The 13,346-nt window shown below is 39.8% G+C and overlaps 1 protein-coding gene across 23 annotated transcripts in view; it reads left to right on the top strand.

The window, feature by feature from the left end:
- ZBTB20 (zinc finger and BTB domain containing 20) overlaps positions 1-13,346 on the top strand; it is a 496,349-nt gene that overhangs the window by 217,821 nt on the left and 265,182 nt on the right. The window lies entirely within an intron of this gene.

Genomic DNA, 13,346 nt, shown 5'->3' with positions numbered 1-13,346 from the left:
GACTCAACAGAAATTAATAAAGGTTAGGTCTTTAACCGAGATAAATAGCATCTTAACCAGTGCATCTTAGTCACAGCTCCCATAATCTCTTTCTGTTTCAGTTGATATGTTTGGCTTCTTCATCCAACAGCTAAGAAAGAAAGGCTGACAGCTTTTTCTGACTCTCAGGAAAATACTATGGTTTTTGGTGTAAATGCTTGGAAGCCTTTCTCGTTCTTTACTTTTTTCTAAATTCTTTTCTCTAAAAGGATCTGTGGCATTCATATTAATAGCAACAGCAGTTGTTGTTTTTTAAGTACTGTATTTACAGGAATCTAATGCACAATCAAATCTAATGTACACCTCAATTTTCTAAACCTTGAAACCAAAAAAGGATTTGCTGGCGCCATCAAATCTAATGTGTCCCCTAATTTTCATGACGTAATTTGGCAGAAAATGGTGCACATTACATTCAAGGTGTGCATTAAATACGGTAAGCCTGAGAGACATGTTGGAAAGGAAAGTGAGGAATAGAGAGCGTCATAAATTTAAGTAGTTAGATTTCATGAAGAACTCCCTATCTACAATTTATATGAGGGGTGGGCAGTAAGGTTGCGAGACTCAATAGAGGACAGGACTTCTATGCCTTTAATTGCCCTGCTCTCTTTTGAGTCTGGAAACCTTAAAGAGAAACCAGCAGACCCTTTGTTTAATTTTCAAGCAAAGGGTCTGCTGGTTTCTCTTTAAGGTTTCCAGACTTAAAAGAGAGTAGGGCAATTAAAGGCACAGAAGTCCTGTCCTCTCTTGAGTCTGGCAACCCTAGTGGGCAGACTTCAAGCTTGTAGAATCTGTTTTGCTTTCCTCCCTAAAACTTTCAGGTGGTCAAGGAGACAAGTGCAAAATAGGAGCTTAGAAAAAGGGGCATTTAGAATTAGGGAAAAGGGGACTTATGAGTGCTTCTCAGCACAATAATTTGTTTTTGTTAACTGAGCTCTCAGTCCTTCACAAAAGGTTTGATGTCTACCCAAGTTTTCTTCATTTCAGCAGTCTAATTGGTGTGTGCGTGTGCGTGTTGCATTCCTTGGTTGAGGAACTGCATTGCAAAGTTCAGAGAAGTGTAAATTTTGACAGAGATCTGAAGTTTACTTTGTGTATTGGTTTGGAAAGTGCACATTTTAAAGGTAGCATTGAAATGCAAACCAAACAAATTTCTTCCCATCCCTAATTGTGACTGAACTTCCTTTTCACAGATGCACTCATACAAATACATGTAGTGTGAGCATTAGGAACATAAGAAACATTGCTATATACAGAGTCAAAGAGCTGGATTATCTGACTGGCTGAGACTCCCCAGAGTTAAAGAACACAAGAAGAGCACTGCAGAGTCGAACCAAAGGACTGTCTAGTCCAGTGTCACAGTGGGAAACCAGATGCCCGTGGAAAGCTCCAAAGCACACCTTGAGAATTATACTCCCCTGCTGCTTACCAGCAGTGGGAGCTCTCCCCCCCCCAATTCAAATTACAGGTGCAAGAACTCCTGTCTGGATCTGGCCAACAGCAGGGAATAAAGGATTAAAGCCCCTCCCTGCCAAGGCCTCAGTTAGGAATGTGGCTGGGGGTGCTATGGTGGAAATACTCATTTTCCAAAAACGTGTGTGAACCAGAATGCAGCTGTCCTTCAAAATTCACACTCATCTAAAGGGGAAAAAAACCTGGATGTACATCTCCAAAATATAAGATAAAAAACAAATAAAGTAAAAACCTATATACAGCAACAGGTTTTTGTGTTGTGTAGGCTCCTATGATGTTAAGTAATGGGCCCCGCCTGATAGCCCGCTCCCTAAAATATCACTGGTTTGCTCATTTCTATATATAGGGCGCCGACATTCTGCGTGGACTGGTTGCATGGCATATATTCAACACAAAAAACAGCAACAAATTGTTGTTGACATAGGACAGCTGGACATATAAAGGGCCCCATTACCTTCAGTAGCTTAGGGCCTCATGAAGCCTAAATCCAGCCCTGTCTATATGGCTTATATCTAAACATCTGTTGCATTTTATGTGGTCATGTGTCAGCCATTTGAATTGTGTAGGGGGTGGTGTTGCTAATGGTGCCGTCTGTAGATATGTAGAATGAACCCATCAGTAAAGCCCTTGAACTGATCTCTGTTTTATCACTGTGCAATCAGAACCTCTCTAAACTAGCCCCAGAATGTTTTCAAAACACTGTGATCTGAAGAGGCAATCTAAGGACAAGCTCAATATGGCATGTCTACCCATGTCCTTATCTCAATCTCTTGAGGTCCATCATTTTATTTTCATCTTCAAAATTTTCCATATCAACTGTTACTAAAAACTAAGCACATTAAGACACATTGTGCTGATCTTTTTTTAAAAAGTTTCAGTAATATTATGCAGCTCTAGTGAGTGAGTGAGTGAACGAATGTATGAATGACTGTCACTAACATTTGTATTTATTTTTGAAGATATTGCTCTTTTATAAAAACGCATTAACGTGTAACAGTGTTGACTAGCCTGCAGGTTTTGTGATAATCTCTAAAGTTGGTAGGCAAAAAAGCAAACATTACCAAGATGTGAACTCCACAATCTGTCAGAAAGCCTTGTAAGCAAGCAACTCTGAATGTGGAAAGTTTTACAGCTTGGAAAATAATTCCTTAGCTGTATACACACAGAACCATTCATCGCTGCATAGGAGAAACGACATGCTATTTCTTTTATCAAATGGAATAAATTTTAAAAGTAGAGATAATTGCTTTCTATATAATGTGTGTTGCCAGTTGTGATAGAACCAGAAATATACCCAGATATCTAAAAGCAAAATATTTGGTCACAGGGATTATGAAAAGCTAGAGAACATCCATCTCTATGTGTTTGCAGTGTAAAATAATATAATTTGTTTGTTTTCTATACCACCCTTCATCCGAGGATCACAGAGCAATTTACAATATAAAAACACAAACATTGATAACATGAATGTACTCTTCATGTGGGCTCTCCTAGTTGCTCATCTGTTAGGTTGGTAAGGTCGGTGGCCACAAGGGAGAGATACTTCTCCATGGTGGGTCCACTACAGTGGAACTGCCTTCTCCTAGATCTGCACCAAATCTCTATGGTGAAGGATTTTGGGGAAGCTCTGAAGACTCCCCACGCCCTCAGTTGACCTTCCAGGCACGATGCTCATTGGCTGTGATCATCTGTTCTGAATAATGTTGTAAAAGAACAAAAATGTAGTTAAGGGAGTGTTAAGGGAGATGGCATTTCAGCTGTATTGCTTGACATGTGAAAGTGACTTAAACTGGAGACTTAGAAGAGAGTTGAAAGTTATTTGAGAGATACTGTATTCCCACATGCATTCATTTTGTCTTGGTTGTTGTCGCTGGTTAAAAAAAGTTTGCAGGTTTTTGAAATAGTTCAAAATTGTATCTGCCAGATTTAAATATGTATGGAATATATCCATACATCACTAACAGCGACCCTTCTTTCAAACAGCCCTCAATTCTCTGAAAGAAGCTGCATCCTGCCTACACTAGCTATACTGACCCTCCAGAGCTCCCTTACTCTCCATCTTAAAGACGGATTTGCTTTAGCCCATAATCTCTACAACTGTATGCTTTGCACTTGTCCAGTGATAATTGTATTAAATTCAGTATGTGGCTCTATTCTATGAGCTCATATAATCATCTTTAAGAGCTATTTTTTTCATAGGCAGTGTATCATCAGTTGCACAGTGCAGTGAAAGCAGCTTCTCTTTCCTATCTGAGAAGGAACACTCAGCCTCCCACTCAAAATTGTGCCTTATATAAACTATTGTCCTATGAAGTACAACTTCTACTTAAGGGGAGATTATTGGAGGAAGCTAAAGTTGTCTGTTGGGGAACTGTAGCCTCCAGGAGCAAGAATTTGATTATTCTTCGTCAGTTGCACCAAACTAGAAGATAAATGGTTGGAAACTATCTGTACAAATGCAAACAGCTCTTTGAGTGCTTGCAAAATACTATTCTCTTGTTCTCCCCCAAAATGGACTTGATTTAAATACATGTGGATCTACCCCCCACACACCAGATGTTTTACATCCACACACTACATTTGGATAATTTCTGTACACAACTATAATTGTGTTTTACCTACTCAGTGAAATAATCATCTGGAAAGACAATAAATGACCCATCGTGCCACTGTTATCAATACAGCTGTTAGATGCTTGCCCTTTCCTTTGCCCCAACATGGCTAATGGTCGGGGATGAGGTTGTAGTCTAACAACACCTGGAGCACCACACATTCCCATCTTTGCTGCAATACCACAAATTACTAAATCTTAGAAATTCAGAACTAACCTAATCATAAAAATCTCTAGAAGCAGGGCTTTTTTCCCCAGCCAGAATCTTCAGGAACTCAGTTCTGGCACCTCTCAGGTGAGTTCCATTACCATTGTAAGAGAACAAGGAAGGAAGGAGTTCACAATGAGTTCCAGTACCTCTTTTTCTAGAAAAATAGCACTGACTATTTAAGTAAATCCTAAACTGGACAGCATGGTGAATCCACTGATTTGGCCCTTAACTAACTTAATATGGAAGTATCTGAGAAAGCCACCTGTTTACAACATCCATATTCTCAAGTAAGATTTTTATAACACAGAATAATGTTGGCTCTGTATTTTTGCATTTGCAGACCTTCAAAAGATCACATTTGTTTTTGTTTTTTTATCTAGTAACCAGTGTGAAAGACACTGCCATCTATCATTAATAAATAAATAATGAGCCGGTTAGAACTTTGCAAATGCATGTTGATCTGATGCTATTTTTTGCAACTTAGACAGATGTGCAAAAACCGCCCATCAGCTCTTTGCTCAAGACTAGCTATCAAATAAAAAATCTGTGGACTGGCTCTTCAAATCCCAGCACTAATCGCAATGATAAAGAGCTACCTTTTGATTAATCCTGCCCTGGACTTCAACAGAAAGATACTGCAGTTTAATTACTGAGTGAAATCTACTTTGTCTGATCTGCTAGCCTGCAATGTAATTTTGTAATATAATCAGCATCGCCCTTGTCTGAAGTTCTAGGGCTATGTAGTCCAAGGACCTGTTTAACAGGAATGAAGAAAATGAACAAACAACCACTCGCCACAGTGTTTTAATTAACAAAATCTTGTTTCTGTACTAGTTATTTTTGCTATTGGTGTTGATGACACCAAGACAGGGATGCACTCTCTTATACAAGTACAGGTAACAAACAAAGCAGCTTTTGCAATTATATTTAAAAGTGAGGAACCAGTGTATGATGTATCTTTGTTTTAAGTATCAGGCAATGGACTGCTCCAAACATTCATATGGAGACTCATCACTTCATATAGGTATCCATGTAAGCTTTTGCTGTATGTCCCTCATGAAGGAAAAATCAAAGTAAAAAGATGTAAAATGTCTATTTCCACCAGGAAAGCAAAAACGGAAAGTGAAGCATCAGCTGCCCTTCTCACTGGCACAGAACAGGCTATGGTTCAGATGTTCTGCTTTGAAGTAGGAAATAAAATGCCCCAAATTTGTCCAAAGATAGCTGATTTAGTGCTGGCATTAGCATTTAGCATCAGTGTTGCAGGCACAATTTCAACAGGTATGGAAAGAGTAGTGTTTCTAGAGTGGCTGGAGAAACCCAGCCAGCTGGGGAGTATTATTATTAACAACAACAACAACAACAACAACAACAACGGGGAAACCTTCACCTGTTAACATTCTATCCCTCAAACATTCTTATTACATCTGGTCACTGATTTATTTTTGCACTTTTCACTCTAGTTGCAAAAGAAGACACACATTTGCATATGACACAAAGCACATGTTATGCATGTGTCCAATCCACATACAGTGTACTGGGCCTACGAAATCCTGTTAGTGCCCCTGCATGCAGGTATAAAGCTTGGGCAAGTCAACATCTTAAACCTGACTTTATATACGCAGCAGCATTGCACGCTACTTCCACTTACTATTACTGCTGAATAACTGAACTGAAAAGGGCATCTCGATTAGAAGAGGGGTGTTAATTCACTAAGGACTTCTCAATCCTAGCCCTCCATGCTAAATGCATTAGCAACAGAGACCAATGGGAGCTCTGATTCCCAAGTTGTCAATTGTGATGCAAAGCAATCAGATTAAAATTACCACTGAAACACAGGAGACATTAACTTTCACCAGGATTCAGTCTATGTAGAAAAATGCAATCTGCAGGTCCCTTCCCTTTCTCCTGACAGTATTCAACTTTTTTCTACTTTACATGGAGGGAAATTCTTAGAGTAGGAAAGTTTAAGATTGTGATTTGGTAGCATTACAGAAAAATAGCTTTCTAGTGGAACTGTGAAGCCCTCTGCCCAGAAGTCTACCCAACTGCTAAATAGACTAGTGTTTTGTTTCTGTCTTTAACTGGTATGCACAGCAGGGAAAAGGGGCAGCGAAAGGAAGGCTGCATAGCAAGTGTACCGGTATGTACACAGGAGCATAGGCAAAATAGTTTTTGTGAGCTCTAGGCCATAATTACTTAGCTTTTCAGATACCACAAGATTCTGTTGTTACAGATTTTGGAAGCTTTTAAAAATAATATTGGCCACTTTTACTGGGTGTTTGCACATGCGCACCATAATAATCTGTTGGTTTTCTTGTCTCACACGGTCTCTCTCCCACATTTAAGGTTCATGCAGGTATCTTTCCTATGACAGCAGGAGTTCTGGGTGTGTATTTCTCTGTGTAATGCCAGCAGCAGCAGCAGCAGCAACAACAACAAGATGTAGCACTAGGGACTGTTGAGATGTATTAGATGGACACTGAGCATCATATAATGCTCCTAGGAACAGCTTCGGTGTCCAAAATTAGCAGCAGTCCATCATTAGCAGGGGATAGCGACTTCTCAAGGGCTGACATTTGGGCTCACATCTTTGGGTTTTTCCATGATAAAAATGTTAATTTGAGAAATGGATGTAGAACAGAGAATGGGCATTGCTTACTGAGGACTTTGCAGGCTGAGAATTATTGTTTCGAAGGCTATTGATTTTTGCAGCAGCTGATATTTCAATCTGGGTGCAGCATGTCTGTGCCTCTACGCACACTGTCAAGAAGAAATATGATAGTGTCTTAAAAGATTAATAATATCGCTGGTCCTCAGGAGGCCTGTCTTAATTCACTGGCCTGTTCCTTGACATGTACTGTAATTTATCTAGTCTGATTTGAATAGCAAATGGCAATCGGCTGCCATTAGGGAAATAGGCATCATTCTTATTGATCTAGCATAGGCTGCATTGTATTTAAGGGGAGCTGCAAAATGTTATTAACTTCACGATGAGATGCTAGAACAGTTCTCCACACACCCCAAAGTATAAGGGGTAGTGTATCTTAAAATAACAATGAAGTGGTTGATAGGGAAAGAGAAGGGAGAGCGGTTTCTCTTAACGTACTTGCAAAGGCAGGGGGTGCAATCTAGTTGGTGACCTTGCATGCATGGAAGGCAAACAGAAGGAGAGGCTCATGTAGGGAGATATAAGCTCCTTCAGATATCCTGGACACAAGCCACATGGGGCTTTGCAAGTCATAATCAGCACTTTGAGTTTCTGTTTTTCCTGTAACCGGCTCAAGTCAGCAATCCGGCCGCAGTATCTTGGACCCACTGAAGTTTCTAAACACCTTTGAAAGGCAACCCCACATAGATAATATTAATAGTAATCCAAACAGGATGTAAGTAAGCATGCATCATCACCATGGTCATATGAGACATCTCCAGGGTGCAGCTGGCACACTAGTTGTAAATGTACAAACACACTCCTGGCCATTGTTGAAACCTAGGCATCTATCATCAGGGTTAAATCCAGGAGTGCACCTAAGCTGCAAACTTGAGTTTTCAGGAGGTTCTGTATAACCTCATCCAGCACAGGTTGAATCTCTAATCCCTGATCTGGCCTTTCGATTAACCCAGGAGACGTCTATTTCTTAGGGAGCTGTCTGCTACCCTGGCAGTCACAGTTCTGGCAGTCACAGTTTCTCTGCAGATGTTACCAAGGGAAATGTGATAGGACAATTATGGTATTATCAGGGATGCATATATTGGAGGACATCCTATCTATCTCAGTGGAACTTACATCTGATTAATCATATGTATGATTGCATTGTATTTTTGCTGAGGATACATATAGAAAGTGTTGCATTAATTTTCTTCTTCTTCTCTGCCATCATCCTGTGGAGGAAAAGATTGCAATAGAAGTAGCTCTTAGCTAGTTTGCTTCTTTTCTCTGGAACTGAAAGCTGTTTTTGAGTAACACAATAAAAAGGTACAAAAATGGCCAAGCACAAACCAATAAAATAGATTGAAAATGACTTCATTATTTTGAGCGGCAGTAATTGCTATACATTGTGATGCTTGCATAAAAAATTAGTTAATATGTAGGAAAATGACATGTGATCCTTTTTATTTGCCTGATGACTTTAGTCTTTGAGTGAATGACTTATTAAGGTTAATAAAGAAAAATTTGCTTGTAACTGGCAATAAGCTAGAATTTAGCATGCCCGTATGAATTCTTTCTGAAAGACTGGAGGAATAAACAACATATAGATTCTAATGCTCGGCTATCTATTTTATTTTTATTTATTTTCTAATAGAGATTCAAGAATAAACAATGTGCTCTAACTTGTTTGTCTTTTGCCTGCCTGCCTGGGCAGGAATGCTATGGCTTTCTTAATTCTCCTGTGTGATTTATCATCCCCAGTTCATTGTTTTGCATAACTCTGCTCAAAATGAAGAAATGTCATTATTTTGCAGTGAAAAAGTTGTCATTTGCATAATGCCTGCCATTAATTATATGTGAGACTAATGCAGCTGTTGATATTTTTAGGGCACAGTGGTACAGCCTGCACCTTGTATAATGTCATTCTGAAAACATTGGTAGTTAATAGGTGCCACAACATTGCACAAATGCAAGAAAGGAAAAGGAAAAGAAGAGGACATAATAGAACAGGCTGTGATCTTTATTTAGCGTTTCCCCACTGAAATACTTGCTGAGAGACAGCTCTAAAAGAAAATCAAGAGAAAAGGAAGATGCTAAATAGAAAAGGAGGGGAGGGGGAGAAGGAGGATGTAAATGTGATTACACACACACACACACGCACACGCACACACACACACACACACACTCTGCAGCATGAGGTTAAGGTGGAACTAATCAAGTAAAAACACACTCATTATTCTGTTGAAACAGGAATAATACCCTAAATTTAACTAGGGGATCCTCAGAGTGGAGGCTTTTACTCTGCAAATCTGCATGGAATAATGGTTATGTCATTTAATGACCGTATTGCAGTCTCTGAGCATATAGTCTTTCAGCACAAATCTATACATGTGAGGGCTTGTCTTAAAAGGCAGTAGTTGCACATTAAATAAATTTAAAGCATAATGTTTATTGGAAGTATGTCCCATAGTGTTCAAAGAGGATTGCTCCATTGTAAGTGTGTCTAGGGTTGCAGTCCCAGGGATAATTATTAATCTAATGCAGGCGTGTTCTTCTTCTGATGCCATCTTTTTTTCTTTTTTTACTGTATCAATAGGTCTGCTGCTTCCTCACCACTTCCTTGCCAGGTTTCCCCCCTATCACTTATTGCAGTGTGGAGGGGATTATTTTCATTGGGATCGCACACAGGGAGGGAAGGTTAAAACCTCCCCAGGTATTGCAGTTAAAATTAAAATTCCCTCCTACCCATAGTATAAATTAAACAAAAACCTCAATGCAGATGATTGCTAATGATGCATTTAGTGTCAAGTGGAGTTTGGCCCTAATGCTGATAGTTTATTTTGTCCTGATGAAGTTCTGTTAATGAAGGCCTCTTTCCTGTTGGGTTGAAACATATGTACTTGGTTAGACTCATCAATCAAAAAACCTGTTGGTTAAAAATGTGGCCCAAATAAATTAGATAGATAATGCAAGTACTCAGAAAAACAACAATTGGCAGGTCTCATTTTAGAAGAGAGATTTCTTCCTCTCACATACACACAGAAGAAGTGCCTTTTTTATAATGGACCCTGCTCTGAAACTTTCGGACGCAACCAATTAATGAATTAAATCTGATACAGCTAGGCAACTAAAATTTTGTGACAGCCCTACTTCCCTGTCTTTTTTTGCCAGCTTCTGACATTCTGTAGAAGTATACTTATGGGTGTCCACAGGGCAAGAGAGGCGCAGGCTAGTCAACAAGAGATTTGGAATGACCTAAAAATCAATCCTATGCCATATTCACACTCAGTGCACTTTTATAGAGAAGAGCCTTCCTTAGGTTGAATCCACAAACATATTAAAAATGCTGTGAAAATGTTGTTGTTGTTTTAAAAAAAGTTTTGAAAAGTACATTGAATTTTGCATAGCTCACTGTCACCATCTAATGTCACATTTATACGTTGCACATTTAAAACATTTTATTTGCAACTGTGTAGATGTGTAGATGAGGGACCCAGGTGGCGCTGTGGGTTAAAACCGCAGAGTCTAGGGCTTGCTGATCAGAAGGTCGGCGGTTCGAATCCCTGCAATGGGGTGAGCTCCCGTTGCTCGGTCCCAGCTCCTGCCCACCTAGCAGTTCAAAAGCACATCAAAGTGCAAGTAGATAAATAGGGACCGCTCCAGCGGGAAGGTAAACGGCGTTTCCGCACGCTGCTCTGGTTCGCCAGAAGCAACTTTGTCATGCTGGCCACATGACCCGGAAGCTGTCTGCGGACAAACGGCCTATAGAGCGAGATGAGCGCCGCAACCCCAGAGTCGGACACGACTGGACCTGGTGGTCAGGGGCCCCTTTACCTTTACCTTTTTAGATGAGTCCTTAGATGCTGATCTAATTATTCTGCTTCTGCAAATGTTACAAGATTTGGAAGCCCTAGAAATACAATTATAATATAAAGAAATGAGCTGTGATGCTTCTTCAGTCATCAGATGAAGAGTTTTGGGTACTGGTGGACCTGGTCCAGCTTTTTGATGGGGACCAAGAATAGAAGCCAAAGGTAACCCAGCAGAATAGAAAACAGAAATGCTGACAGGCTTCTCTGGAAATGGGTAGCAAATAACATTTTATTGGGAAACTGAAACTTAGTGCTAATGTTTTGATTGGTTGAAGGCTAAAAGAAAGACACGAAGGGTTTTCTATAAAAGGTTGCTACACAGAAAGCAAATCTGTAGACCTGTTTCTGTCTGTTTAGCTATGGGACTCTCAAGAGTCTCCTCCAGCACCATAATTCAAAAGCATCAATTCTTCGGCGATCAGCCTTCTTTATGGTCCAGCTCTCACTTCCATACATCACTACTGGGAAAACCATAGCTTTAACTATACGGACCTTTGTCGGCAAGGTGATGTCTCTGCTTTTTAAGATGCTGTCTAGGTTTGTCATTGCTTTTCTCCCAAGAAGCAGGTGTCTTTTAATTTCATGACTGCTGTCACCATCTGCAGAGATGATGGAACCCAGGAAAGTAAAATCTCTCACTGCCTCCATTTCTTCCCCTTCTATTTGCCAGGAGGTGTTGGGACCAGTGGCCATGATCTTTGTTTTTTTGATGTTGCACTTCAGACCATATTTTGCGCTCTCCTCTTTCACCCTCATTAAAAGGTTCTTTAATTCCTCCTCACTTTCTGCCATCAAGGTTGTGTCATCAGCATATCTGAGGTTGTTGATATTTCTTCCGGCAATCTTAATTCCGGTTTGGGATTCATCCAGCCCAGCCTTTCGCATGATGAATTCTGCATATAAGTTAAATAAGCAAGGAGACAATATCTTTATCTTGGTAGTAGTATCTGTAACTACTTTAACTGGTAAAATAAAAAAATTCCTTCAGTAGCACCTTAAAGACCAACTAAGTTTTTATTTTGGCATGAGCTTTCGTGTGCATGCACACTTCTTCAGATACCTGGTAACTACTTTAAAAAGCAGAAGACAGACAGTGGGCCCGAGGCACATGCTGAAGATACTTTGGGCAAGTAGCACCCTATGTGTCTGCCTGAAAAGAGACATAAAATACAGGCACGGGCAGGGCATGAGAACATCACAATTAAAAGTACTGAGGCAGCTCCTAGTACTGTACACCTTGGGCTATGGGGAACCACATCTTGAAAGAAAATCCTCTATCTTATATGTTATAATTTGAGCTGCTAAAACACTACAGACAGTAAGACTTCAGGTTTGCTCGTATGGGTCCAAGAGCATTCTAAATAGTCTCCTTGGTTAGCATACTCTTCTGGTTTCAAAGGACCTGTATGTTTTTTCTGCATCATACTTCTCTAGCCTGTGGTACAAGGGGTACCAGTTATGTGCATTTCAAAAATTTGTACCAAGTAGTGGTTCACGTGAAGATGCTTCAGACTTCTTTTCCTGCGTCATGAACAGGAATAAGGTGCCAAATGCAAGAGTCATAGAGGAAAATAATCAGAAGCTGTACTTTATAATGTCGGCCGTTTTGTATGGTGGCCCATAAGATTATGCTATTCATGGTAAAATCAGTACTACAGGTAGCATGTCAGAACTTTTACAGCAGGGGTCAACAACCTGGCAACAGGACATCCATGAAGGCTTCCAGTGGTGCCCTGGGCAGGGCCCCTAGATTCTGAGCTTTCATTTCAAAAATAATAAGTAAGTTTCTAGCCCTCATAGAAGGAAAGTTTGGGGGGAAGATGTGCAGTTACATTCTAGGCAATTTATGCGAAATGATACTGGTGGCTGGCTTGTATAGTTTTCCTGGTACTATTTTTTGCTCTTCTGGAAAATGTATACATGAAGAGTATTAAAGGTCAACATTTGCTTTTCATGCACTTGGTGTATGTTAATAAAAAGTTTGGTTGTTGTTTTTCTCTGCTTTGAACATTAAAACAACAACAAAGGAAATTAAACCACAAACCCTGGAAAAAAAGAATTCTAGAATCTACTTGAAATTCAGCAAAGGGCAGGAAATACAGCTCCAGAGCTGCCAGTTTGTCCTCAGATTACCCTACTGTCAGCTGGGAACTTGAGCTGCTGAATATAGAAAGAATCCTATAGAGACAATAATCAGGACGGCTAATATCACAATGCGTTTGAAGATACAGAGTGAGCAGATCTCTACAACTCATGTGTTGGGACCTATTTTGTTTCCCATTCACATGGGAAATCTTAGGTTGGTACAGGTTTGTGTGTGTTTTTTTAATAGTGCCTACTCAATAGTTCCCATATGAGTACTCTTTGCAACTTGAACAAAATGTACCGTATTTAAATGTATGTCTTAGATTCTGTGTAAAAATCTACAGTTGTGGGTGACTGAAATAAACAAGAACTTTAGAGTCTGATTGTATGCGTTGATTATTCTTAGGA

Source organism: Zootoca vivipara, chromosome 4 (assembly GCF_963506605.1).
Source record: "Zootoca vivipara chromosome 4, rZooViv1.1, whole genome shotgun sequence".
Taxonomy (NCBI): domain Eukaryota; kingdom Metazoa; phylum Chordata; class Lepidosauria; order Squamata; family Lacertidae; genus Zootoca; species Zootoca vivipara.
This window is presented reverse-complemented; position numbering and strand designations above follow the sequence as displayed.